The sequence below is a fragment of the Macrobrachium rosenbergii genome, chromosome 2 (assembly GCF_040412425.1).
Source record: "Macrobrachium rosenbergii isolate ZJJX-2024 chromosome 2, ASM4041242v1, whole genome shotgun sequence".
Taxonomy (NCBI): Eukaryota; Metazoa; Arthropoda; class Malacostraca; order Decapoda; family Palaemonidae; genus Macrobrachium; species Macrobrachium rosenbergii.
This window is the reverse complement of record NC_089742.1, coordinates 48,694,794-48,718,742: the sequence shown is the minus strand read 5'-3', so window position 1 is coordinate 48,718,742 and position 23,949 is coordinate 48,694,794. Positions and strand designations below refer to the sequence as shown.

The 23,949-nt window shown below is 37.9% G+C and overlaps 1 protein-coding gene across 1 annotated transcript in view; it reads right to left on the bottom strand.

The window, feature by feature from the left end:
- Positions 1-21,218, bottom strand: part of LOC136846479 (uncharacterized) — a 191,342-nt gene extending 170,124 nt beyond the window's left edge. Inside the window, exon 1 of the mRNA XM_067117339.1 lies at positions 21,156-21,218. The gene's annotated coding sequence lies outside the window, so the exon portion shown is untranslated. The remainder of the gene's footprint in view (positions 1-21,155) is intronic.
- Positions 21,219-23,949: the final 2,731 nt, after the last annotated feature.

Genomic DNA, 23,949 nt, shown 5'->3' with positions numbered 1-23,949 from the left:
ACAACCTCAATAGGGGGTTGTAGGCTCCAGAGGTCTCTCGGCTTCTGTTATAACCAGTCTGACGCCCCACTGCCAGCACACGTGATCTCTCTCTCTCTCTCTCTCTCTCTCTCTCTCTCTCTCTCTCTCTCCTCTCTCTCTCTCTCTCCTGCAGAATATTCAACACTTCCACACATGTAACTTGACACAATTCGCATTCTAAAACTGAAGTGGACATTTAATTTTCAAACTTTTCCCAAGCATGTTTGTAGTCTTATATCCCCACGGTTCTGATTGTAGTACATCCAGTTTTTAAATATAAAAGTATGAGAACAAGCATACATTTCTGAGCAAATATATAAGAAAAACGTACTTTGACAAAACTGGCTTCACTTTGTAAAGTTGCCTTTCAAATATACTTGGTCAGCCACAGCGAGAATGCTACTTCCCAAAAACGTCCCTCACTGAAGATTCACTCTTGTTCCTAGGCCACCAAAACAATTGGTCATCTCTTGGTGATTATTATCGTACAAATGACAAACAGCAACAAAAGTTATATAAACACAAAGCAAACCATTACAGTTTTAACCAGATTTCAACGTAAACGGAACCAAACGTCTGACAGACGTTCTTTGAAACAGATCGGTAATGGTGGCAGTTATAACCGGAGGGTGGACAAAAGCTAGACTAAACAGAGTTTAACTCTCGTTCGGCCTTTCGGGGCTATTCCAAAGTCACATATAGGCCTATGGCAGTTATATCTTAATGATTTTTCTTTGTGTTTTTATTGTTTTCTGGGTACCCATATGCTTATGTGATTACTGATTTACCCTTGCTTTTTCTTAAGGTTATATTCCGTTTGTCCCCTCTTGAACTCGCCGGTACTCTAACCTTGACGGGGACTTCCCGAAATGTCTATACTTTATTCCAGAAGTCTGCTTGCAGACAGCGACTGGACTTCTAAATTGTTATACAGACATTCTACATTTGTGATTCCTAAAGTGTCTACATGATTCGCATGGTACAAGGCCAAATCACATTAGACGCTTTCTATAATCTCTTCATAACTGCGCAGAAACGATTGCGTCACATCCGAGGAATTTCTCATTCACAAAAACATTCTCTCTTATCTGAAACTGGGATTATTTGGTTGTTTTACTTTTAGGTATGCAATGAAGGGGAATTTAAAAGAAACATCGAGTGGTCTGGTAAACTGTCTATTTAAGCTGATGATGTTGACAAGAGAGCATTAGCAAGCAAACTAATTCATAGCAACAGAGATCTGACCTAACCTAATCCCACTAAACCTGGGACTAAGCTCTTCCCATTTCTTTGTTACTGGATGTAATTGCCTTGGGAGTAAAAGAATTTGGATAAAACATAAAACTGCTATTTGATAACTGACTAAATTTTCACCCACGATCTAGCTTAAATGTCTGATACTGCCTTCTGAAAAGCATTCTGACAGCATGCAGTTAGTCTAAGTTCGTGGTGATAACAAGCAAGGAATAAAAGTCTTTTTGCAGCCAAGTGTCATAAAAAAAAGTGTGAAATAATACGTAATAAAAAGCCTTAGGGTGAGACGTGTAATAAAACGGACGAAGTGCTCTGCAACACTGGTTTTCTTTGAATTCAGAAGCGACAGTCGCTTTGTATGAGACTAGTATCAGTATCCTGAGATAATGTGTGAATTCGAATCAAAGAATATTATAACTAAGGACTTGTTCCCTGGGTAATGTGACGCTATATCCAGTTGCTTGAACTCTGTAAACATGCATAAGGATCGATATTTAATATAACCTCTGTCTTGAAACACGTAAATGTCTCTTCGCCAGAGTCACATGCTGAAAAATAGATTCGAAAGATTCATTGCAAGGAAATTGAAGAAAGCATCATTCAGTAGAAAACCACTATGAAAGGAAGATTTCTAGAGAACTTAGGATAAGGAGCTAGTTCGAAAACAAGCAGGACGGAATTACTGAGTAGGAGAAATTATCATTAACAGGAAACAAATGCCGAACAATCATTACTAGAGAAGTTAAGAGGAATTACAAGGTTTCCTGTTTGGCAAGATATGCAACGAACGCAAACAAGGTCTTGGATAAAGGCAGTGGCGTGATCTCGCTAGGCATGAAAATATTGGAATAAAACGGCCACTTAAAGCTCAGAGTGCAAAGGGTGAACTTGGTTATTCAAGGTCAACATTTTCAAAACGTTGACTTGTAGAGAATAAAAGTTGTTCAGGCAGTTTCAGCCGTAATATTAGACACGATTGATAAACTTACCTACATCACGTGTTCAAGAACACGGTCTATAGTCTCTCTCTCTCTCCTCTGACACCACCTTTACTCTACGAAACAGACTCTCTCTCTCTCTCTCTCTCTCTCTCTCTCTCTCTCTCTCTCTCTCCTCTGACACCACCTTTACTCCTACGAAACAGACCTCTCTCTCTCTCTCTCTCTCTAACACCACACCTCCTCTACTCCTACTCTCTCTCTCTCTCTCTCTCTTACGAGTCCTAAGCATTGATGCACCTAAACGGACCTCTCTCTCTCTCTCTTCACCTCTCTCTAACACCACCTTTACTCCTTCGAAACAGACTTCTCTCTCTCTCTCTCTCTCTCTCTCTCTCTCTCTCCTCTCACCACTCTACTCCTACAAACAGACCCCTAAGCTCTTCACCTGATGCCACCTTTACTCCTTCAAACAGACTAGACTTTTCTCTCTCTCTCTCTCTCTCTCTCTCTCTCTCTCTCTCTCATACGAGTCCTAAGCACTGATGCCACCTTTACTCCTTCCAGACGGACCTCTCTCTCTCTCTCTCTCTCTCTCTCTCTCTCTCTCCTCTCTCCATGAAGAGGTGAGAGGTATAGGAACCAACCAGCAGGGTAATTTTCTTTTTTTGTCTGTCTACTGGATCCCGGGAAATTCCTCAGGGGGAGCATCCAGCAACATTCAAGTGGGCCATCGCCAAGAAGGGTTCTTATCCATCCACAAATCTCAAGTTCTCGGAGAGAGAGAGAGAGAGAGAGAGGATTCCTGTCCTTGATACGCCAGGATAACTTAACGAAAATGCTTGTGGGTTTTCAGAAATAGGACTGAGTGTATCTTGGAGAAAGATCAAATTATTCGTTTTAGAACATTTATCCCGAGCGTTGAATCTGCTTTTAGGGAAGGAAGTGTTTAGTTTTGATTATTTAAATTATTGTGTTCATACCAAGCAACTACACATTTTGTGTGTTGGCTGGAAAGTGAAGAAATGACAAATGGCCAGGTAAGAGAGCATTAAGCCTAATTGCTCATTCATGCACTCCTCTTCTAGACAAAATTGAATCTTAAGCAAATTGCTAAATAAAACGGGGGTCATCTCAGTCACCAGGTAGCCTCGCTGTCTCTTTTGTGTAGGTATTGTTTTGGTCATTGTTCCACTGGGCTAAAAGAGGGCCTGGTCTCCGCCCAGATAGTACCACTTTTACCCTTCTCAAGTCTTTTCTCTCTTTTTTCATGTGTTGGGTAAACATGGGCGATATTTATTCATTTCTTATTTCTGTTTCATTTAAAGAAACTGAAATAGTTGTCAGTTTTACCATAATGACTCGCAACATTAACAGTTTTGGTGTTATTACTGTAATTGACATATTCTTGACATCAAGAAGCATTGCCATTTGACCATTGGGAATATTATCAAGAATATAACTTTGACTTTTTTTTAGGGCACATCATCCGACTATAAAATAAGTTTTTGTTCAAGGAGACACATAATTTTGGTCCTTTTTAGGGGCTACCGCTCTGAAGATATTGGCAATAAAATCTTTCCATTCCCTGTGGTCCTGTGACATAACCATCTCTAAGATTTATACGTCTTATTTTTCTTCCTATTTCCAGAACCTCCTAGAAATTGCCTCCCTTTCCTTGAAAAGAATTCTGATTGAATACTTTTTTCTAAGTAAAAGCTTCAGAACTTTTAGCGCTTATAGAAGAGCAAGTCAGAATCCGCTGAATTTGAGAGATAAGCAGCACTTACTGATTTCATGAGATATAACGATAAAGATTCTTCCTCATTCACTTAATAAATCGTGACATACAAACCCTATCCATGTTTCGTTTCTGTGGCTTCTTTTTTTTCCGAGTCATCACGAAAGGTCCATTGGAATTCCATAATGACCCATAGGCCTATCCGTTTCTAGCCGCCATACAAGTTCAGTCGATATTTCCTGTTCAGTATCTGTTGTGTTCAAAGATCTCTTGATCTCAAAAGAGCGGTTGGAATTCACTAACGATCTCCCCAGGCTTATCAAATCCTGGCTGTTCTACGTCTATAAGAAGAGGAAAAGAAAAACATGTAGTTCGGTAAGAAAACACTGGCAGAATCTAAAGGAAAAACTTGTAGAACAACATTTTCAAGGACATTTCGCTAAGCCTACGACGCTGGTACAGTCTTCATGTCATAAGTATGCATGGCCATTCTGAGAGAACGAAGTGCTATTGTCATTCGAGTGGCTTCTTATCTTTTGTCATGAATCTCTATTTTTAACGGGTATTTTCCTATATAGCTCTATGTGCTTGGGGAACTACCACGACATTAGCGGTTCAAATGCCTATGTAAATGGCACATAGACAACAACGTGAATCTTCTATGTAAACTGCACCATATACCTCTATGTTTCACTCCCCCCACGCCCCCGTTAAGTACTTTTTAGATTTCTCTCTCTTCTCATTAAAAAAGAGAGAGAGAGAGAGAGAGAGAGAGAGAGAGAGAGAGAGAAGAAAAGTTAGAATGCAATTATTATGAACTAATGAAGAGCTTGAATAACTAGGTAGAGAAATACACGCATAGTAATACGGTGCTTGAGAGCCGCATTGTAGTACCATACTATCCCTCAGTTAACCTTTCTTTATATAAAATGGCCTATCAGGACTTAAATTAAACACAAATGTCAAAACAGATTGAGTTTTTTGTCTCAGAAGAACATAAAATATAAGAGAATCTGTCTTTCGAGTGAAGTTTGGTCATGGTCATATCGGAGAAATCGGAGTCTTGAAACTAGGCTTATAGATAGCGCCATAGTGATTTTAACATAACATTTCTTTGTGTTTAATAATTTTTATCAATCACGTACTAGATTATTAATGTATTATTATTATTATAATTGGAACATTCCATGTGAGCTTTCCTGACCTTTCTCCGATTTTCAAAGGGAAACAAATCAGATTTCGACTAATAACAGAGACCTTAAAAATCACAAAATTGCCCAGCACCACTCTGAAACGAAATTTATAAAAGAATAACAAATTAGAGATTAAAATTATTGGCCAATCATTCAGTCGTTTCCAGAAGGAACACGTAAACATCTCTCTCTCTCTCTCTCTCTCTCTCTCTCTCTCTCTCTCTCTCTCAACAGCAATATGCCATCATAGTTTGCCGAGGCTGTAATATGTACAGCATTCAAAGCTACATTCGCTCAACGAGGGTGAAATGGGAGGAACCACCGGCTTTTGCAAGAGAAGAAATTGGTCACGTGGATTCGGCTTTGCTCGGAGGGAGGGTGTGTGGGAGAAGGGGGGGAGGAGTTCAACTGAGGGTCATGTTAAAGGAGGCGGGGTAGGTCTAGGCGTTGCGTTGGTTGAATGAGAAGTAAAACAGTCACGTGTATTTTGACCTTCGCAGGAGGGATCAGGCCTAGACACTGGTTGAAGGAGACACTAAACATGCATGGGTCAAATGTCGAAGGAATTGTTCTAAGAGTTGGTTAAGGAAATGCTAAATAGTTGTGTATTTTGACCCTTGTCGTGAGGGAGTAGGGCCTAGAAGTAGGTTGAAGCAGAAGCTAAATAGCTATAGGTCAAATGGTTGAAGTTAAATGGTCAATTGTATTTTGACCCTGTCAAAAGGGAGTAGGTCTACACGTTGGCTGAAGAAAAGGCTAAATAATCACGAGTGTTTTGACACTCATGACTCACGTGGGAGTATGTCTAATTGTTAGTTGAAAGAGAAGCTACAGTCACCTGTAGTTTGATGATTGCTCCTTTCAGGAAGGGATAGGTCTACAATTTGGTTGCAGAAGAGGCTAAAGAGTCACGTGTATTTTGACTCTGTCATGAGTGAGTAGGCTTAGACGTTGAAGAGATGATAGCAAATAATCACGTTGCTCACAGACTAAGAATTCTATGGGCGCGTAGCCCGTCAAGCCGGAATAATCAGGATGCACAGGTTTTTCTCGGAGGCTGAACTGAAGTTTTTCGAGTCTCGTTTGTACGCATATATTCATATTTTATGATTTCCTCATCTTTATTCATTATACTTTACATGTATACTTTCTTACTTTTTACTTATACTTTCGCGTTATGGAAGAAAACTGATCTCGGTTGAGTAAAGATATACTCCCATAAGAACTACGCCAGGCATAATGTGAAATTTACCGCTTTCAGGGCATAGAGAAGGGAAAGGTCCGGAAAAATCTAAAAAAAAAAAAAATTAACCTAACATAGCTTTTAGGACTGAATATATCGTACTTTCACCAAATTTGTCCTAACGTGCGGGTGTATAGCCAAGTTTTACATGTACCAGATACGCATTTCATTCAATATCATTTATGCTATTTCTTGTAATGTAAAGGATAATTTGTACGTATTTATTTACTTGTTCGTAACGGCTTTTGCCAAAGTCTTCTTCAGGGCTTGAGCAAGGCTTAGGACTCTTGTTTTACGAGCTTCAGTCCTGAGACTGCAAACGGTAGAGTAGGCTTAACCCATTTCTAACACGACGAGATAGAATATTCAAGAAGGTCTTGCATTCTCTTGGCATTAATTCGTGCTTCGTTAACATAATGAGAGAGAGAGAGAGAGAATCTAAAATTTTTACCAGATGTGGGAGTGAGTATGAAAATTCGCAACACTAATCGATGAAATAATTGATTAATCACTCAAGAAGCATTATTATTATTATTATTATTATTATTATTATTATTATTATTATTATTATTATTATTATTATTATTATACCGAGAGGAAGGAAAAAATACGTTCCGATGTATTTCAGAGTCTGTCACTCGAATGACAACGCAAGACGTCTTGCCAACGGGTAATAAAAGATCTGTGTAATCTTGCATGTCTGTTGAAGTACCTGTCGCAAGAAAGAGCGATACCATAATTCTGTCGCATTGCAATCATACGTAATTATTACTGAAACGTGTGTTCCAAGTCGTTCAGGGAGTTTCCATTTCATTTTCGCGATTCAATTGCATTTTTAGATGTTTCAAGAAGCATTTTCCTATCACTTTGTCTTCAACTTTCGATTTTTTAATTGTTCATAAAAATGAGTTCTGCACCAAGCGAGTTTTGGAAGTCAAGATCCAGTGTAAAATAGTGGGAATTAAAAGTACTTGAAAGTTGTTTAAGATCGACTTTGAGTTAAAAAAAAATGGATCTTCGAGTCAGGCTGCTTGGCAGAGCATTGCATATTTATACTGGGTATAATGTCATTGGCCCTAATAATGAAATGCCACAGACAAACTGACAATGAACGAGGACATTGTATTAATTTTATGTCTGTCGTGGACTGCACCTGCACATGAGTCTAGTTGCTACTTAATATCACGTGAACCAACGCTCTCATGAACATGGCTTTTGTAAAACCTGTTTTTTGTATTCAGTCATGTTCCATCAACAGCTCATCTTGTAATGCACGTAGTGTTTTGGGAAATCAGTTCCCAAACAATGAGAGAGAGAGAGAGAGAGAGAGAGAGAGAGAGAGAGAGTTAATACGATGTCAGCTCTATAAGCGCAAAGCAAATGGCTTCTTTAGTCGCATACCACCGAAATTTTTGCACCAAAGGACAAATACAGGAGACGAAGTTATATTATCGTCCTGAATATATTCGAGTTGATCTGAGACTGACATACAGAACATAACGAATCCAGTTTTGCCGCCAAAAGAAGAAAAAACAAAAAACAAAACTTGATCTACCCAGACATGCCCGAGTGACGCCGCGCGCCGCCAGGGGAGTGACGTCACGGCCGTCTAGGAGTGGCCGACCTGTTTCTCTATCGTAAGACTATCACGGGTCTCTCTCAACCTTTTCCTGTCAAGTATCCCCGATGTTATTAAACCTTACACTCTTACCCATCTTGACCTGGAGGTAGATGAAGAATGGTTATGGACTAAGGCTAATGAAATATAAGCAAAAGGTTAAAACAAATTTTTTTGAAGTATTGTGACTATAATCAGTCGCTACCATTAGCTATATCCATCGCCCCACACCTCTCTCTCTCTCTCTCTCTCTCTCTCTCTCTCTCTCTCTCTGTGCGCGTGTGTGTGTGTGTGTGTATGTGCGCTCCTTGTCTTGTTCCTCTAGAGGCCTTGGTCTGTAGAATATAATGCATAAATCTATGAACCTTGAGGCTGATTAGGCCTACAGAACAGGCCCTGGAGTCGTAGCGAGTCCGGATCTTAATTAATGTCTTTGCGCTATGGCTTCTACGAGGTAGCACACGTAATAAATCCTCATACATCCCATTTGGAAACTCGGAAGTGTTAATTTAGAATTCAGGGAACCACATCCATTCTGTGAGAGCGTACAATTGGTAAGCAATGTATGCATAGTCAGAGTAATTCAGAAGGGCATATAGTCACGTAGCCACCGATGAAACACATTAAATTTAGTCGTAAGTTATCAAAATATAGTTTACACCATAAATCACACAGAACATACATGCAAATATGCGTTTATATATATATATATATATATATATATATATATATATATATATATATATATATATATATATATATATATATATATATATATATATATATATATATATATATATATATATATATATATATATATATATATAGCTACAAAATACATATATATATTATATAGCACAGGTATATATATATATATATATATATATATATATATATATATATATATATATATATATATATATATATATATATATATATATATATATATATATATAAATATGCGTTTATATATACATATATATATATATATATATATATATATTATATATATATATATATATATATATATATATATATATATATATATATATATATATATATATATATATATATATATATATATATATATATATATATATATATATATATATATATATATATATATATATATATATATATATATATATATATATATATATATATATATATATATATATATACATATATATATATATATTATATATATATATATATATATATATATATATATATATATATATATATATATATATATATATATATACATATATATACTGTATATCTATATATATTATATATATCAATGATTATACAGTCACATACTTGGGAAAGTATTAAATGCAGCGAAATGGTCTTAACAGACTGACATAGAAGCAGCAATGAAGACCATAGGTTTGCACCAGATTAGTAGTAATGGCTTGTTGAGAACTGGCTAGCGAGGGCCTTTAAGATTCACCACAGGCAACCCTCTGCCGCCCCACAGTTTAGAAAAATGCAAGTTGAGAAATGCTATGAATCACTAAGGTCAGACGAAGTGCGTTTAAGGGAGAAAAGACCTTGGGTAGATCTGTTACTATTTTGGGGTAGTCAGGCGGGAAGGGCTAAAACTCTGACGATAGAAACAGATAATTTAATGTTTTCATTTTGTCTCCCGATACAGAAACCCGTTTTAACAATCGGCAAGGACGAAATTCTAAGGACAAACGATTCATATTTGACCAATTCTTCAAGCCACTATCTGCAAAACTTGCGGATACAGGCATAATGTCAGTTTTAGTCTAAAAACAAAGACATAAATATAGAAGTGGATATTCTAAATCCTGTACGATAATTAGGCTTACATTTACAAACCTCCGCCTTTTCTAAGGTACATCTATGAAGTCCTACTGCTGTATATGTGAATTTTAGAGTATCAAATAAAAAGATAAAAATACCATTAGAGAATAATGCAGTAGTAGATTTAAACCCTCCATAACGCCTCAATCAATCATCACTTTCAATTCGCCTGACTTTTCAATTATCTCACTTTCATGCCTCTCAACACACACGCGGTATGTATATATGTGGTATATATATTAGTATATATATATATATATATATATATATATATATATATATATATATATATATATATATATATATATATAGTATATGTATATCATTTTAATGATTTACACACACACAGAAGAACACATAAAAGATATTCAGAGGTCTATATATAAACAAATCATTTATAACTAACTATCATTTTTAATGAACTCTTTACATTGATGTTCACTGACCAATCTTTCTCTTTTAGTTTTCTGTAAAAGAAAACTATTGTGCCGGCTTTGACTGTCCGTCCGCACTTTTTTCTGTCCGCCCTCAGATCTTAAAACACACTGAGGCTAGAGGGCAGCAAATTGGTATGTTGATCATCCACTCTCCAGTCATCAAACATACCAATTTGCAGCCCTCTAGCCTCAGTAGTTTTGATTTTATTTATGGTTAAAGTTACCAATAATCGTGCTTCTGGCAACGAAACAACACAGGCCACCAAAGCAGGGTGAGAGTTTCATGGGCCGCGGCTCTAACAGCATTATACCGAGATCACCGAAAGATAGCTCTGTTTTCGATGTGGCCTTTTTGTACGCTGTAGCGATCGCTTGAACTCGAAAGCAGGAACGTAGCGCGCGCGCGTGTGTGTGTGTGTGTGGGGGAGAATGAATGTGTATGTGTGGTGAGTGACTGAATGTGTATGTGGCGAGTGAATGTGTGTGCAGGTGAGATGAGTGAATGTGTGTGTAAGCGTAATGAATGAATGTGTGTATGTGGTGAGAGAATGTGTAGGTGTGATGAATGAATGTAAATGTGTGGTGAGTGAGTTAAGCATACCTTAGTTTTACCAGACCACTGAGCTGATTAACAGCTCTCCTAGAGAGGGCTGGCACGAAGGATTAGACTTATTTTACGTGGCTAAGAACCAATTGGTTACTTAGCAACGGGACCTACAGCTTATTGTGGAATCCGAACCACATTATAGCGAGAAATTAATTTCTATCGCCAGAAATAAATTCCTCTAATTCTTCATTAGCCGGCCGCAGTAGTGTGGTGAGTGAATGTGTGTATGTGTGTGTGTGTGTGTGAGGAGAATTGAAAGTGAGAATTGACTGAGGCGTTTCGAGGGTTTTACTCTACTTCCATTGATCGAAAAATGTGATTAACGTTGGATTTAAAATAGGAACTGCACAGGAAGTTTAAGTAGCAAGCAGACGGGTCAACTCGGATACTAGTAATTACATTTTTAGGAGTTTCGTATGGCGCATGAAGGCTCAGCTGAGCTCTTTATAGTAATTTGCCAAGCGTGGGGACTCTCTAAGCTTTTAGACTCACTCTCTCCATGAAATAATACTGTCAAGATAAAAAAAAAAATAGCCATTCACATTAAATTTCTGAAAGGGTTTTCGTTTCAGAAAAAAAAAAATACACCAAAACTAGACGGGGTGTGAGCGAGAGTTTGAGGATGTTATTTACGATGGGTCTTAAATTAGGTATCCTGTTTAGATTGCATACTCCGCCTCCCCCCATCCCCGCCACTCCACAGCATCTCTCCTCCTCATTATCCCCTTCCCTCGCTCTTGTCACAAATCTAATCCCCTCTCCCCTGACCCTTTAAAACTCGACCGGCGACAAAAAATAAGAAAAAAAGGTATAACCAAAAAGTTTATACAAAGTGCTACCGAATCCTAGCTTTGGCCTCCTGACAGAGGCCAGCACATCACATGACAAAAGCTTATCGAAACGAATGAATTAATGAGATTACTTTAAATCCTCTAGGATGAGAAATGAGATAGAAATTTGGACCAGATTGAGAAGATTGCGTACATGTATAGACTTAGTGATTCGCCATTCTAACCGAATGACGTGCACTCAAAGTTCGGTGCTGCCCGTTCAGCCTGTTTCTTAGTACTATTTTTGTACTATGTTTTGTTCTGGTTTCTTGAAGCCATTATTTACTCGACAAAATGTTTTCATGCGTTTATATCAACGCGTTAAAACGTCGTATCCTCTCCTTATTTAGACTAAAAAGGGAATGTCACATGTAATCTACACGGTGATAATTATCGTACACGTCAACTTCGCATCGTTATGATAATGAAGTGAAAGTAATAGCGAGGAGTACTGTTATTATTAGCATCTGAATATTTTTTCCTGCCCGCAGATTAAAATCGGCGAATTTTAGGCGGCGGAATATATTTGGATGTGTTTTTTTTTTACTACTACAAGAAAAGTAGTCCCTGCCTAAATTATGATGTCTTATTACACTTTACAGTCTATACACAATAACTAAAGGTATTAAAAGTTTGACATAACATCCCGTTGCACAAATAAAAACCTGATTTTGTTTGAGAAAATGGTCTAGTTGAATATAAATGCTGTGCAAAGTTCCACAGCTGCCATTTGAATGGCCACCAAACCTAGAGAGGCCTGAACCGGCTTAGTGCCTTCAACTAGGCGCAGATAATTTACAGAAACCGAACGTATTTTTTTCATCTGCCGACAACCATATCTCATTATCACTCTTCATCAACTGGATACAGATAGAACACGTTTAGAGAAGACGGTTTAGCCGCGCAAGTCTGCAGCTCTATAAAACCAAACAAAACCGGTCAGACAAGTTACCTTGCTATATGCCGGCGAAGAGCAGTTTGCGGTTGCCAAGGTTCTGAAAGTTTTCAACAAAATTTCCACATTCTAGCAGCATTTCAAGTCTTATTTCTAAAGTTTAATGTGATATTCATCTTCTGTGAGACCTTGGGCAGTGATAAAGTGCCTCTAAGGAATCGTTAAATGCGTAGATTATTCCAAAGCGAAATTTGTTATCCAGACATGGCCTAGTCCTACATACGCCCACGTTCGCCAACAGTCCCTCAGAGGCATTTATAATAATCTGCTCGACCAAATTCAAGAAATTATATAATGATGGCTTTTTTTCATTACATGCTAAAGACTGTCTCAGACTTTGCTTCATGTGATGCGTGCATTAAAAGATGAAGTAAGTGGACTGCGGGCTAACCTTACCAGGAACAAATGAGAGGCTGCCTGCGCGCAAGTGCAGATGACCGTTTTAAATGCCATGATGCAGAGCTATCAATTTATCTTCTCTTAGGGAGTGGGTTGCTTTGCGTGGGGGAGAGGTCACTGAATTCATATGTGGGAAAAAAAAAAACAGCACTCTGCATACTAATTGGCGACATGTTATATGTCGTTTAAACGAGATGGTACTAGTGCTATGTAATTTAAACGAGATGGCACCCACTCTCTAACTTACGCCAACGTTTATAAAGGAAAAAATGTCGGTTAATATTCATGGGAATTTACTGAGAGCTGATTTTCCTGTAAAGAAAGCACGTGCAAGCAATAAAAACTTGTCAAACAGATGGGGTAAGTTGATTATTTTTACTATTAACTGGATATCGGTTAATACTGCAGCAATATCGTCCTATAGTTGTGGTACGATTTGAATCTTTCTTCTGACTAATTCAGACACGATGAAAATAAAGCGTTACTGAAGCACATTGACATTTTAAAGCCGTGTCAAATTACAATGAATGTTGGATGGAGGGGCGGGGTTTGAAACACAAGAAATGCACTTTTTTTTTTTTTTTTTGGTAAACCAGTGTAAACTCGAAGTACAAAGGGGGAAAAAATAGTATTAGACTTGCTTCCGGATGGAGTGAAAAACAGAAGTGATAAATACCAAGGCTTTTCCTTCATTTCCGTGTCATCTAAATAGAGGTCCATCTATTTTTGCAAAGTTAATACCCCGCTGAGTCCGCTACACTACACCTGCTTGTATGACAGGTGGACAATGCGACGAGTAAGCCTGGTTTGTCGTTTCCAACCTTATGTTTCGCTGATGTTTTTCTCCTGAAATACAGTGTTCGAGGAGAGGTATCCCTGGCCCATTCTGTTTTTCACAGTCACTATAGAAGTTCTAGTGTCTATTCTGGTTCTGTAAAGATATTTCAACTATCTTCAGTGCGCCGGTTCTAACCTCCCTGGGCTGAAAATGCCCCAGTGCTTGGCTCTATAGCCTAAGTTTCATCGGATTCATTTCTCTTACTGACCAGATATGTCTGGTATATTGCTTCCCTGTGATGCAGCCTCGTCTTTCTTTCTTCATTTTTGTTGTTTTTGTTGATTTTTGCTGTTGTGTTTAAATACTTGGCTGGCAAAGGACATTGGGTTGACCCCCCATAGGCCTAGGAATTAACAAAAAAGTCTAAGAAATGGATAATTGTTGTAAAGCCAGGAATCTGTATAGTGAGAGATCATTTCTCAAAGGCATTCCTCACACCCCTCATTCCCTTTGTCCAACAAATGCAGGAATTTAATGCCTTCTTCTGTGTCTCCAAAGTTTACTGCATGCTTACGTCATTATTTTCCCTCGAAACATGAACAGAGACAAACAGTGTTTGCAATGAATGGCGTAAATTGTATTATATACGCGTTTCTGGATTAAACACAAAAAATTCAATTTACTCTCATAGAACTATGAATTATGTTTAGACTTTCTTAGATTCTTTGTCTATATGAAGATTTCTCTTGATTTTAACTTTAATTCAGATATTTTCTTTCTGTTTTCTTAAATTTCCACGGACAAGCGTTTTACTCTGTAGAAACTGACCTTGAAGATTTGAATACCTTTTAGGCTAGTTCTACAAAAATTCTTGTTAATGTTGAACAAATAATAATAATAATAATAATAATAATAATAATAATAATAATAATCGAATTCGAAAAATTTGGACAAATCTTCATTTGTTTCAAATTTTGGTCATGATGAAATCGTGATACCTGATAATTACAATAATAATCCTCAAAACAAAACAAATATTATTTATATATATATATATAATATACAATATATATATATATATATATATATATATGTATATATATATATATATAATATATATATATATATATATATATATATATATACAAATCCCAGTAAATGGGACTAGAGTGTGTTCTCCAGCCAAACGTCCTACGTATTAGTCACCATGGAAACAGGCGTCGTAGCTTTCGGACCTCTCTCTCTCTCTCTCTCTCTCTCTCTCTCTCTCTCTCTCAGCTCATCCTTCCTCTCGCCAACATGGTCCTAAATTGGTTGTTATCAAGAGATCTCTTTCTTATTTCGACCACGTCCCACTCTGTCCCACACAACCTCTGTTGTTTGGTCGTGGTTTCTCGATCCATTCGTCACACAACCGTCTAGATCTCTCCCGTATGTGTGCTGTCATATATTTCCTAACCTCTCTCTCTCTCTCTCTCTCTCTCTCTCTCTCTCTCTCTCTCTCTCTCTCTCTCTCTCTCTCTCCGCGTACATGCACAATCGCAGGATCGCATCGTCGAGACGCGCCAGATTTGACATTAAGATGTTAATCGTATTTGTTTGGCTTTTTCATTTGTCTCATAGTTTATTCCTCGCTTTCCCTGTTGGGACCCTTGGGTTTGTAGCATTCTGCTTTCCCGACTAGAGTTATAGCCTGTCTTTTTTTGATGATTATGATAATAATAATAACAATAATAATAATACTTTATAGTTTGACCGAGAAGTGCTCGGTCACATGTGTTATCGTGTATTATACATGATGATATATCTTGTATTAGACTTAAACCCAATGCTAATGACAGGGATAGTGCCACAATGTGGCTCAATCATTTTACATGTTATGTTTATGTTTTGGAGATACTAGTTCCCCATTTTCTCTTTCAATCCACTCAATTTAATCTCATGTATATAATAATTTCAATTTCAATTCTCAACCTCGGCTGCACTCATTGCGGGTGGATAGTTCACTGCTTATTGTCAACATAAGCACGCTGACTGAAGGAAGCATTCCCAGATCGTTCCAGCCTTGCTCAAGGTTCGAACCCGGGTTACCTAACGTAAAGAGAGAGAGGGAAATAAACCTCCATCTTACCTGCCTTTTCAGCCAGAACAATTTGAATGTTCAGGAAACACAAAGGAAGGCACGGAGTTCTACAGTCTAGACCTGATTGAACCGATTGTCTCTCGTCTTTGTAACCTCCACAGGACGTGATTTAAAGCATGAAAATTATGAAGTTTTTTTTTCAGGCCTCTTACTGAAGTTTCGTTAACGTAAAAATAATCCTTATATATACAAACAAATATCTGTATTAACTACATTCGTCCAGGAGATTATAAAAACTTGCATCATTACGGAACAAGGAAGAAGGGCATTGATACACAAGTATTGCGAAAACAAAGTGACACCTGATAAACTCTGCCGAGAAATTCCCTCTGTAGTGATATTTCAGCTAAGTTATTCCCTCGGTATCTGGGTTCCATCCTCACCTTTCCGACTGTCTCTTAAATCACGCCATAATCTAGTGCAATGGGTTATTATTTCTTGTGTACTTCGAGTGTCAGAGGCAGAAGAGGAATAAGCTTGACATTGAATCTCAACTCCTGTCATCACACGGGATTTCGAAAGTGGGTGGAAAAATCTCTCTCTCTCTCTCTCTCTCTCTCTCTCTCTCTCTCTCTCTCTCTCAATGATAGGTAATGACATGATAGCATTAACGTCTTTGTTCTTCCACTGTAAGTTAGTTTAAACTAGTTTTCCGTAAACCTAAACATCGTCAGGCCTGGACAGATAACCTAAGAGAACATCGGCCTAAGAACACACTTCATAAACTATCGCCCACCTTCATTTGTTTTCTTAAACCGATCGACTTTCTGAGTTGTGCGTTCATTATGGGACGATGTATACAACGCTTTAATAACGTTTAATCACGGGAATGACGCAACAACACCAGCGTTTAACACGACAAATCAGTTCAAGGGGAAAAAAATAACGCCGATGGCTCTGTGTTTTGGCAGCTGTTTACCGTGTTTTGGCAACGATGGATTGAACTAATACGTTCACAGGTCGATGTTATTTAATACGTGTCAGACTTTGTCACTGTTTGTGCCAGACAGCGTTCTCTCTCTCTCTCTCTCTCTCTCTCTCTCTCTCTCACGCAAATCTTGGCTACGCGTTCTTATTGAGTGGAGAAGCCGATGCATGCAAAGAAATTATTAATTTCATTATTCTTTTTTGAAGTGATGAACTGAGACTAATTCTGTGCATAATATTAATTTATTCAATGTTATTTCATTTTCGTCTGCTCAATGTTTGATAATGTTTACTGACTGACAAACATGAAAACGAGAGTGGGATCTCTCTCTCTCTCTGTCATATATACATTATATATACAATATATATATATATATATATATATATATATACTATACATTCACTAGACACTCGAACGTGTATATAAAAAGCTAAGAAATATACATGCGTGTGAAGTGTCAGACACACCCACCAAAGGTTTTGACATTCACCACCATTGATTCTCCTTCATGCATCTTATACGAAGTGAGGCCAATCGCCAACACACACGATAGTGACGTAGCGACCAAACATGGCGACCACGTATCTACGAGAACTGGGATACAAGTGGCGCTTTCATAGACATTTTAACAATTCTCTGGAGTTGAATTTATTCTTGCGTACTTCCTGGATGAATTCGGATGTAGATGGGTTCAATGGTTGCTGGATTCATCGAAGCGAAAACGAAAAAAAAAGCTTCATTATTTCTATTGCCCGTATGTATTGGTAGGCCTATAGCTTACTTCTATTACCCTTATGTATTAGTAGGCTTACTGATGTTTGACATTTTGCCCGCATGTACTGGTAGACCTATTAATGACTTCTATTGACCATCGGCCCATTGCTTTATTGCCTGTATGTATTGGTAGGCCTACGCTGACTTCTATTGCCTGTACGTGTTGGTAGGCCTATTGCTAACTTCTATTGACCATATGTATTGGTAGAGCTATTGCAGACTTCTATTGACCATATGTATTAGTAGGCCTACTGCTGATTTCTACTGACCATATGTATTGGTAGACCTATTGCTGGCTTCTGATGACCATATGTATTGGTAGACCTATTGCTGACTTCTATTGACCATATGTTGTGGTAGACCTATTGCTGACTCCTATTAACCATATGTTGTGGTAGACCTATTGCTGACTTCTATTGACCGTATGTATTGGTAGACCTATTGCTGGCTTCTATTGACCATATGCATTGGTAGGCCTATTGCTGACTTCTATCGACCATATTTATTGGTAGACTGACTTCATTCCTCTTATATAATGGTGGTTCTATTTCTGACTTCTATTGGCAAAACAAATGTAAAGAGGAAAGAGAAGGTGAAAGGCGAACGAGAAAGGAGGAAAATATGATATCCCACTGCAATTTATAGCACTCATTTTGCGAAGTAAAAAGAAACTAAAGTACAATGAAAATCAATGATGAAGGAAATAAGAATGCAACAAAATCATTACGGGAAAGCGTAACAATGAACTAGATAAAAGTTAAGTAAAATCAGGCAAAAGGAGTATTCCTTTTGTAAAAACGTTGCAAAAGGGGAATTCGAAAATGCAAAATAGTAACATCAGCCTAAAAATTCATCCAGCGAAATTATAAATTGCATGCTAGCTGATTCTCCTTACTTCGTCTGCTATGAGTTTTCCCAGAGAGAGAGAGAGAGAGAGAGAGAGATTCTAAACTGGTATCAGGACTACACAGTATCAGACCAGCGCGAAAACACTGGTACTAGCTGGGTCTCGGAACACGTGCTCGAAGTAGACTTTTAGGTACGAAAGGCAGACATAATATGCACGTAATGCTGTATATGACTGTGTATTTACAGCACAGGAAGAGCTACTTATTTAGTCTGACGAATCCCATGACTTCTTTGCCTTCAATACAGCAAACACACCTTCAGGGGGTGTTTAGAAATGTGTCTTTCATCATACATTCGAAAAAAAAAAGAGCCGATTTAACGGAAGCATGATTTGGTGTTCATGTGTATCATCTTCATATGCTTCTTTGTTTTCCTTATGAAATTTATTTGTAGGAGGCGTTTAGCTTTCGTTTCTATTATTTTTATCTTTCTCCCTTCATTTTTCAGTCTCGAATGCATTTACAAGCATTTTATCTGGCGTTTTTCTCTGCTATCGTAATGTCCTCTCCGAAGGCATGACGTCAGCACCAGGTGAGTCACGAAGAGGTCGATTTTTCAAATCGACCGTGCATGACGTCACATGGTGCACTCATCGGTAGCTCTAAGCAAGCCAGTACCTTCTTTCCCTAGCACGTGGCAACCCGTGGGCGGGAGTTTTCACGAATTTGTGACAAAATCTTGAGGTTTTGGGGATTTTGTACGTTGTTGCCATGGTGAAATGTGCTATTTACGAATGCTGTAACAGAAATGGACAATGTTGGCCGTGAACAGGTCGAAATATGTAGGAAGTGGGTGAACATCTGCAGAAGAAGTGACCATATAAACACCAAAAAGAACGTGTTCCGTTCATTTTCAACAGAGCGGTTATGCAAGAAACCTCAGGCATGAATTGCTTAACTGCTGCCCTGCGAATGAAAACAAATGCAAGAAAATTGAAGGATGACGCCATGCCGAACCAACGTTTACCTCTGCATGATAGGGCCATTGTTGACTCAGGTATTTAATATCTTGACTCTAGTTTGGTCTGGTCTACCTGTTGCATTTAAAACTGTGGATAAATTTATTAACTATAGATTTATATAGACTTCTATCAACTAAAATGCATAGATATATCTCCCGTTCGATTCCTAATGCAAGTAAACCATAGGCCTATTTACCTGGTTAAGTGTGATAATACTGAATTAGGCCTAGACCTATATATGTGTGGTTAAGGATAACTGCAAAGGGAATATACTAGTCAGCATGAGAGATAAAGACGCGAATATTTTATTGAAATAGACCTACTTGTCGGGCAAAGGAAGGGGACAGTTATTTGCGAGAGAGAGAGAGCGTTTTGCGTAACTGAATGAATCACATGTTTATAAGGATGACTCCAGCAATTAAAGAGCATATACATTATGTAATGTCATCCATTCGATTCCTAATGCAAAAAAAAAAAAAAAAACAATGTTCGCAGTCAAGATTGACAATTGTAATTAGGTCTAGACCTATGCTGTGTTGGGAATAACTTCAAAGAGAAAATGCTAGTCAACACGAAAGCGAGAGAGAGAGAGAGAGAGAGAGAGAGAGAGAGAGAGAGAGAGAGAGCAACATTTTATTAGAATTGTTTTCAAGTGTATGAAATAGCCAGTTTGTTTGGTAAGAGGAAGATTATGAGAGAGAGAGAGAGAGAGAGAGAGAGAGAGAGAGAGATTGATTTTCTTGCATATGAATAAGCCTGCTTTTATCAGGGGTTTAGGAAAATGAAAATGATAGTTAATTATATATATGTGTATATATACATATATATATATATTATATATATATATATATATATATATATATATATATATATATATATATATATATATATATTATTTACAAAGCCTGTACAATTACGAGGATTTCATCGAGTGGGACATTGTGTCAAGCAAGTTCCGCGAGCACATAGACTCATTTCTCATGATAATAATAAAATTACTACTAATTACAGTGAGAAAACAGGAAAATCAGCCGAATTCTCGCCGCTATCCACTTAGATCTGTATCCAGGGGACGTTTCAACGCACACGTGACACTAATGGCTTTGTCTTGTGTTATCTGATTAAGCTCGGAGCTCTCAAGTACCATGAGACTCGTGACGAACGTTTGTATATATATACTGTATGTGTGTGTATGTATATATATGTATATGTACATATATGTATATGTGAAGTGCTGGTCAGAAACAAAATTATTAAACATGACCTGTCTCTCACAGAATCGCCTAGTTCTTAATACCTAACCAGACATGAAGTATTCTACTAAAAGTCAATGAACCAGACATGGTAAATACCAGCAATAAGCCATATCAAAACGCCTGTCATTTTCAGCTTTGTAGAAGTTTAAGATAGCTCCCATAATATATATTATACGTAACCATACACAGCTAAGAAAAATTTACAATTCACTACGCGGCCACCGATAACCATCGACCAGTGGCAAATGCCAGTAACCACAACCACTTATAATCAGCAAAACAGTAAAATTGATATAACTGTAATACACTGATCCGGAACTATTATAAGTCTTACCGTGATGTTGATAAAACCAGTTAGTAAATCCAGAAGCACTTTTTCCACTAACACATCCAAATAGACACTGATTTTTCCTCTTTTACTGGTTTCTAAAGTAGATCAGATATAAAGGAAACAAGGACGCCTAACTATTTGAACTATAGCTAAGGGTACGCGACTGCCATCTATTGGCCAGATGGCAAAATATCTGGGTCCATTCCCTGAAAAACAAATCTATTGGTTCCCCTGCTGAGCTAATCAATGAATTATGTACCTGGTGGCTAGTCGACTGAGGTGAGTCGTATTCAGAGTAAAAAAAGAAGTGTATGGGGCTAGCAACTTCATCCCTGTAAGACCTTCAAAGAACTGGCTAGCAACTTCTATATAATTTATATACACATACATATTGATATATAGACACATACATACGCACACACATATGTGTATATATATATATATATATATATATATATATATATATATATATATATATATATATATATATATATATATATATATATACCAGAGGGTGTTCGTGTCCCAGTCCTTTGCAGGTCTTACAGGGGTGAAGTTGCTAGCCTCATACTCTTTCATACTCTGACTTCTACTCACCTCAGTCGACTGACACCAGGTACATAATTTAATGATTAGTTCAGCAGTGGACCAACAGATTTTTGTCACAGGGAATAAGCCCAGTCGCCCTACCTTTGTATAATATGTGTGAGTGTGTTTTCTTACTTTTGTAAATAAACCTTTTATGTTTTGTCATCTTGCCAACAGATGGTAGCCTTGTATACAAACCCGTAGCTTTAGTTTGAATAGTCTATAATCCTTGTTTTGTTTATATTTGATTTACTTTAGATACGAGTAAAAGGAGGAATAAGTCTGCTTTGGATTTGTTTGTGTAACAAGTGTTTCTGGATTTATCTACTCAAGACAGCAACATTTTGGTAAGACATATAATTGTTTCAAATCGGTGCATTTCAACCATTATCTATTTGAATGGTATTGTCAGTTATAAGTGGTTTTATTAGTTGTGCATTGGTGGTTGGTTGATAATTATTCTTAACCGCATAGTGCCTCCGTATATATATATATATATATATATATATATATATATATATATATATATATATATATATATATATATATATATATATTTCCCGTGCAGTTACGACGTGCTTTTTGTCGTCATTGATCCGTTATCTTCCGTGTGCAATTGCAAGCATGTCTTTGTTCGTTAGTTTTTGTTAGCGTCACTCGATATTCACCAGTGTCTTGTTTGTCATTCTTTTTCTTTCTCCTCGCGTTATCCATGTTTCTCTCTCTCTCTCTCTCTCTCTCTCTCTCTCTCTCTCTCTCTTATCTCGGTCTCTCTCTTCTCCGCTCTCTCTCTCCTTTTCTCTCTCTCTCTCTCTCTCTCTCTCTCTCTCTCTCTCTCTCTCTCTCTCCACCCTTTTTTCTCACCCTCCTCTATCTCTCTTTCTCTCTCTCTCACCCCTCTCTTAGTCTCTTTCTCTCTTCTCCCCCTCTCTCTCTCTCTCTCTCTCTCTCTCTCTCTCTCTCTCTCTCTCTCTCTCTCTCTCTCTCTCTCACCCTTTTTCTCACCCTTCCCTATCTCTCTCTCTCTCTCTCTTAGTCTCTTTCTCTCTTCTCCTCCCCCCTCCCCTCTCTCTCTCTCTCTCTCTCTCTACGACCGTTACCCGACACGTGTTCCGCGAAGTAGGGCACGTTACTCCCGGGAATGGGCGGGCCGGGGCGGGGGTTAGGAAGTGGGGGACCCTTCGAATTTTTCTTTACACTGGGTCCCCTAATCATCAAGGAGCAAATCCATTTCAGTTTGCGCATGCGCGCGTGCGTTTGCGTGTGTGTGTGTGTGTGTGTGTGTGTGTGTGTGTGTATGTACGGAAGGGACCGTTTCATACACTCAAAACGGTTACTGGACGCTGGGAGTTGGGGGGGTATTTAAATTAGTTATAAATACTTTTTTTTTTAGGTATCAATAAATATTAGGGGAAAAACGGGAGTATGTCTTATATAATGTCTTATACAATGTCCCTTACGAAGACATCTCAATATGTGAAATATCGCTTTCGGTAAATAATTTTCCAGCTGAACATTAAAACTCTTTTTCTTTCTTTCTTTCATATTTCTATAAAATCTGGTGATTAAATCACCTTTCTATTCTCCTTCAGTAAAATCTGGTTTTAAATCCCCTTCCTATACTTCACCACTAATTTGATGGTTAAATCATATTTCCGTTCCTCACAAATAAGATCTGGTAATTAAATCACCCTTCCATTCTCCACCAACAGACTCTGGTGATTAAATCATCTTCCCAATCTCCACCATTCAAATCTGGTGCTCTGAATGATTCTACTTGTTTGCCTTGACTCTCGAGGTGATTCGTCTCCGTTGGTCGGTCAGAATTCTGGGGTCCACACCACGCCTCTCATCACATAACACCCCTTACCTCACTCTGCTTTGGTCAAGGTCTCCTGCTCCCCGTAGAGGGGTAGTGCCGTCAAGGGTCTTTGCAGCGTCCCTTCTGCCCCTAGCTGCAACCTCTTTCGTTCCTTTTACTGTGCCTCCGTTCATATTCTCTCTCTTCCACTTACGTTCCACCCTTTCCTAACAATTGAATGACCTCACAGGTCTCAGCGCTTGGGCTTTGGCCTAAACTCTATATTCGATTCAAGGTCTCCTGCTGGCATGAGGTCAGTCTAGCCTGAAGACCACAAGGCAAACCTATCCTTCCATTTCCTTTTGAATTATCGGACGATGTGATATAAAATCCTAATTTCTCGAGAAA